Source organism: Amblyomma americanum, chromosome 2, assembly GCF_052857255.1.
Source record: "Amblyomma americanum isolate KBUSLIRL-KWMA chromosome 2, ASM5285725v1, whole genome shotgun sequence".
Lineage (NCBI taxonomy): Eukaryota > Metazoa > Arthropoda > Arachnida > Ixodida > Ixodidae > Amblyomma > Amblyomma americanum.
In genome coordinates, this window is record NC_135498.1 from 97,433,211 (window position 1) to 97,439,657 (window position 6,447).

General features: G+C 41.3%; 1 long non-coding RNA gene across 1 annotated transcript; it reads right to left on the bottom strand.

Annotated features, from left to right (window-relative positions):
* Positions 1-2,931: 2,931 nt before the first annotated feature.
* LOC144118843 (uncharacterized) lies at positions 2,932-5,863 on the bottom strand. The gene is made up of 2 exons (XR_013312163.1): positions 5,798-5,863; positions 2,932-3,436 (listed from the first exon to the last, which is right to left on the bottom strand). It is a non-coding gene; the product is annotated as an uncharacterized LOC144118843 (long non-coding RNA).
* Between the last annotated feature and the right edge of the window lie 584 nt (positions 5,864-6,447).

Consider the following 6,447-nt stretch of genomic DNA (forward strand, 5'->3'; position numbering starts at 1 on the left):
CGCTGCGGCCGCGTTTCGATGGAGGCGAAATGCAAATGGAGCCCGTGTGCTCTGCGATGTCAGTGCGCGTTAAAGATCCCCAGGTGGTCAAAATTATTCCGGAGAATTCCACTGGGCCACTTCTTTCTTTCTTCCTTCTTTCATTCCTAGTTTCCTCCCTTCCCTTAGAGCGCGGATCCCGTGTTCATCGACCTATGTGAGACAATTAGTGTGCCATTTTCTTTCCTCAAAAACTAATTTTTCATTTCTCTCTACTTCACATGCAAAAGAAAAAGTTTTCGTTCCTAGTTTGGTTTAATTATAGGTGACGTAATATATCTTTGCTACACTGTCTCATGTTGCTCCATGTATACAAGAACATGGTTCCAAATACAAAAATATACTCAATAAATAAAATGTCTTCCTCTGCGACCGAGAGCAGACAGTCACGCTCTCCGGTGTCCTGTCCGTCACAGGGGGAAGTGCGGCTGCAGCTCATGAACACTAACCTATACCTTAATTACAGCTGTGGGAGCCGTCCTACTTCCATTGAAAACAATTATGGTGTTCTCAGTATACCTGCAGCCACTCCGTAGTTAGCCTTCATGATTTCAAAGGCCTTTTAGAGCAGCAACCGCCGCCGTATTTGGCAGTTGGAAATATTAACGCCCACTAGTACTTTTCGAAAGTGAATAAATCGATACGAGAGGCGAAGTTGTTCATGATCATCTACTCGGTGGTAATCATTTTCTGAGCTCTGAGGATCCTACATTTTTCTTTACGAGCCGAGGGGAAATGAGAAGCATATATTTATCTTTGAGTTCAAACGATTTTTAACAATTTTGAATGAGATATTTTCGATGACCCACCTAGGAGCGATCACTGGCCTGTGCTAATCAGCTTATCATCTCGGCTGGAAGAAGCACCAACAAAGCCAACGTTTAATGTTACGTAAAGCTGACTGGAAACTTTTTAGCGCAGATGTTAGTTTAGATAAAATATTTTTAGAAAATAATAATGTCGACGAAATTTGTTAATCACGAATTGTTGTCATACTGACGCTCTTAGCTATGAGTCTATAAATAGAGTAATGACACTTATTCGGAAAATAAGTCCATTTATATTTAAGTAATAATGTGTTCTGCCTTCTTCTAAACAGATCCCATAGGAAACGGTAGGGCGACTGATAAAGTGATAAATGTAGTGCTGAGACTCTGATACCGGCATTTAATGCAGCTGGTTCGTTGCACCTGCGCTTTCTCACGTTTTAAACCGCAGCGGTGGCTGAGTGGTTATGACGCTCGGCTGCTGGCCCGAAAGACGCGGGTTGGATCCCGGTCGCGGTGGTAGGATTTCGATGGAGGCGAAATTCTAGAGGACCGTGTGCTATGCGACGTCACTGCACGTTCAAGAACCTCAGGTGGTCGAAATTTCTGGAGCCCTTCGTTACGGCGTCTCTCATAGCCTGAGTCGCTTTGGGACGTTAAACCCCATGAACCAAACGAAATCAAACTTTTCTCACCTTTTCGGCCGTGCAAAGTTTGCAGTGTGTGAACCCTCCCTTGGACGTTTCCTTTCAAGATCGTACTCAAAAATCTGCGCTTCAATACCCGTAATGACGCTTGTGAGGAAATATGGATAATTTTCAATAAGTTCTAGGTGGTCATAGCGCACTTTGTTCCTCGTGCCTTTTTGCTCAGAAGTAAAGCTTTTGAGAACCCTTTCGACAAAATTTTACTCCTTCGAAAATCTTCCGCTCAAATTCCTTGCACGGTTGTGTGGTTCAAGCTCAGCTCATATGCAGTAAACCTGCCGTTTAAAAGACGATCACAGTATATCAGGTATCTGATTAGTATCAGAGTTTCGTTTGCTCCAGGCGTTGACGGCCATCCTGACCGCGGGTTAGTTCAACGGATTCGCGGCCTTCAGAAAATTGACTGGAACAACAGAAAGGCGGCCTCTTCATCGAGCAGCCTCCCCATAGGTCTGTATATGTTGTTCAAAAGTCTAATTTACATTGTTTCCGTGTCTAAAAAAATAACCGGTTCAAACAACGTTGCTAACAACCGTAATCGTTCTTTTGGTTTTGTTTCGAGGGGGTTAACGTCCCAAAACAACTCAGGCAATCAGGGACGCCATAGTGGAAGACTCATGAAATTTTAACCACCTGGGGTTCTTAAACGTGCACCGAATGGCACAGTACCCGGGCCTCTAGAATTTCACCTTCATCGAAATTAGACCGGCGCGGCTGGGATCGAACCTGCGTTGTTTGGGTTAGCAGCCGAGCACCATAACCATTGAGCCACCGCGGCGGCTGTGACTGTTCTTTTTCAGAACGCAGAAAAAACATGACTTTCCGTAAAGTGCACTCGTATTGAGCCGATGAGCGTAACGAAGTTTCTGCTTTGCGTTAAGGCGTATGGGTAACTTACCTCAGATCACTAGGAAGTCGGATGCTTCACTGTTGCGGGATCGAACGCCGTGAGAGCTGCCTCATCACTTTACTTATAGACCTTGCATCCTTAACGCTTCAGAATTGTTGCGATAGAACCAAAACATCGGGTGGACACAGGGTTGCAAAGAAGCGAGAAACATTAAAATTAATATTGTGGCTAAGCTCCGGAGATACCCATGCAAAGAAGCTGAAAAGCCTAAAAAGGCTAGCACTAAAACATGGTACGTTCGTCGCAACTCGTGAAAACTCATGGATGATTTACTTCTCGTCCATAAAAAGCCAACACGCATGAAAACCAATGCGACAACTGGTTCAAAATCTGATTAGCTGCTGGTGCGTATTCATTGCTTCCCTATTGAGAGCGCTTGGTATATGGGAATACAAGCAGAAAAAATTTTGTGCGCACATTTTTTTGAGTTTCTAGTGCTAGTAACTGTACAGAATGATTTTTCAAGAATAAGAAGGCAGCCGAAGGGGGAAGACAGATGACAAGCGACTGATGTTTCTGTTTTTATTTATTGAAAAACTGTTACAAGTAACAAATACTGAGGTGTAGTTCTAACTTCCAATCTCAGATGGACTCAACATGAGAGACACATTGAAAACAAAAACATGCTATGCAAGCACTTGGTGTATGGCAAAACACGTGCCTATTACTCAGCTTCACTCGTTGCTGGACTCTAAGTTTGAGTAAACGTTCTGCACATAAGATTCGGCAAATATTTATTACCGGTGGGCCGCAATTTTCACATACTGCAAAAAAGAAGCACGATGGGCTCCAAAAAGTGCGAAAAAGGAAAAAAAATACACAATTATCAGATCAGTAATTTTGGTATGAATATTCTATGTCTCATTTCTGCGACGAGCCGAAATATGTCTGCAACCTGCTCCAGGCAAGTGATATGATGTTTTTTACGCAGGTCCAGAATTCTTCGCTACTCATAGCTGAGGGCTTCGACGAACTGGCTGCAGTCGTATTCCCGCTGGATTGGCTTGAGCTCGCTGCAAAGTTGAAAAATTATGTGATAGCGTTCAAATATGTCTATCTGATTAGCTCCTAGGAAAAACTTTCAAGTCGGCTCATTTTTGTATACGCCTTATATATAATGTTTCGAATTTAAAGCTAGGTGGATTTTTAAAGCAATTTAGTTGTCTTTTTTATGAAGGCCTACATGTTGAGTCACACTACAGACACTACCGGCCATTTTCCAGATACGAAAAACGGGAACATATTTAACAGGAAAAGCCAGCGTTCTCCAGAACATGCACTTTAATGATACAGGAATAACTTTATTCTAAACGGAATTTATTGTCCAAAGAAGATTAGAAAATTTAGAAACGCCGTTTCAAGCAATCACTGAACTCTCAACTCGTTCGGCCAGAAAGCATCAAGGAATTTGTAAGCGCCAGGTCATCTACGCAACATGCACGACTGCTGTGCAGTCTGATATTTAAAACAGAAGAAAATTGTTAAAGGAAATAAAAAGGTGGGAGGGCTGAGGTGTAACCTCCAAAAAATTTGATGTGGAAACCACAGAGCATAAAACAAACTGAGAGCTATCCCTGCCCTAAACTTCAGAAAGCGATAAACTTGACGTGGTATGTACGGCATATAGCGTGGGTGCCAGGTAAAGTAACCAAGATTTCAAAGAAGACACGTTGTCCTAGGCGAGTGAAACCAACTGTGTACGCTTGAGAGTCGCATACCCTATTAGGCGGTGCTTTTTACTATCTGAAAATTCACCTACTTATAAAACAATGATTAACTTTCTTTATTGAAATTTCTTTGATAGGAAGCAAGAGAGAACGCAGGAATTGTTCATTCCACTGAAAAACTCTCGACTGTAATGTTTGCACCAAGGTACCACATAAGTAACTCTTTTACTGCATTAAAGAGTCCATTTAAAATAAAAAAGATACCAGGTGACAAATGTGGTACTACTGCATCTCAAGATGCGTCAGACAAAAAGTTCTACTTTTATCAATATCGATTTTGCGATTCCGCTTCACGTGCGCACAGGGCGAGGGAGCTGCGCGGATGTAGCTCATGTATTTTTCTGGTTTTCCATTAATGTTGGTAAATAAAGATGAGCAAAAATACAATTATTTTAGTCAGGTTTGATTTTAAAACAATCTACACCTTTCGAATTGCCAACCAAATACAAAACTTGGCTAATTATGTTTTTACTAATGAATGAACTTTCGAGGACGAAAACTAAATATTGCACACAAGGCAAATCGAATTACAGGGCGTACTCAGTCACTGTTACTCGAATAAGGCACTCAGTCTTTTATAATACCCTGGTTACTTTGAGTTCAGACAGTCAGTAGAGACAAGTGAGATTTCTGCTAAATAGTATATTTTGATGCAGGCAATATGGAATGCATGCACTTCAACGAAGCACATTCTGGAACAGCACTGTTTAAGTTTTCACATATCTGGAATGTCCCGCATGATCCGAGAAAGTCTCCAGTTCTTCAAATAGCTTGAGATTCGTTAGTGGAGGGAATACAACGACTTTTATTGATCGTTAAACTTGACGCTGTCGGTTTTTAGTAGACGTATTTTCATCATTCCCGAACTCTTCAAGTTATATTTGCAATTTGCGAATGAAAGCAGAATTAATAGATGGAACATGCCAAGACAAGGCGCAACTTCAGGCATTTTATTTATTTTAAAAGGCCTTAACTATTTAACAGCCTGCTACCACTTTCTGGCCATGTTTGGAAAGCGCTTTTCGAATCCCTTTTCTTTGCTTCCCGTATGGTCGAAGTACTGAGTGCGAAAAAGTTTTCATCCATAAGACGAAGGCACGGCATCATATTAAGGTACCGTTACTTTGACCAAGGTCTCCTCTCTTTCTTTTCTTTATTATCGACAGACTTCAGTAAACTATCAAAATAAGGCGGGTCTGAGAGGCAACTATAAATTCGACAAGTGTACAGTGTTTGCCATTTGTTAAAGCTTCATTCCTGAAGCAACGCGAGGGGCGGAGTAAAAGAGAAGGAGAAGCAAGCAGGGATGTCTGTCCTTCTCTTGTATCGTCTATTGCCCAGTTTCATGAATAACTATATCAAATGGCTTGCACAGTCAGCCAACCTCTTCCCTCCCAGTCACCCGCTTCTAATTGAGGAAAAATCTTTTCTAAACTCGTTTTTCTTCATCATTCTCAGCGACCCTTGGAACCCTTCTCTCCCATCCTTATGAGTGACGAGTGGACATTGAACATTTTGTAAAGACCTTGCGAAGTTTTTTGAGAAAACCCAAAGGGCTCTTTTTGTATACTTTAGGAATCAGGGGTTAATCAGTACTACCTGAAAGTGATAGAGACATAATTCTGATTTGAATGAATCTATACTAACCGCAAAGGGTGCTGGTCACTGCAAGCAAGATGACAAAGATTTTAAGGTACATGATGCTTTTTTCTGCAAAAAAGAGAAAAAGATTTGTTAGCGACAATTCGTTTTTCCTCCCCTGGCATTGAAATGAGTTATTTGTATTTTACTTCCCAGGGAAAAAATACTTGATCTGCATGACAATACAGAAGCTTTTTGCTGTGTTCATAGCATGCGATATTTCTGGAAGGGAGTTTTGCTGACACGCAGGCTCCATTAATACATGGTGAGGTATCTTTGATATTTCTTGAAAAACATTTTCTATGGCCATTTGGCTTCTCTTCTCATTTTCTTAAATTTTAGTGCTATAAAATTAGGTTACAGCGGGAATAAAAAACAATGGCGGTGTATGGCCTTTGTTGACGGGTCCACTGTCCCAAATTGGATACATAAGGTTTTGTTGTATCAAAACACTAATTATATAATATAAGTTTCTGAACTGGTGGTGGTTTCTCAAGGTGAAGCCCTTGCTCTGGTGGTGAATACTATGCGATACAGATTCAGCTTTGGAATAAATCGTTGTAACTAAAAAATTAAAGTAAAATTTCCTCGCAACCCATTCACTTCAACTCTACTCGTGTTTGAGTTCGCATGCAATGGGGCAGTTTGGGATTATG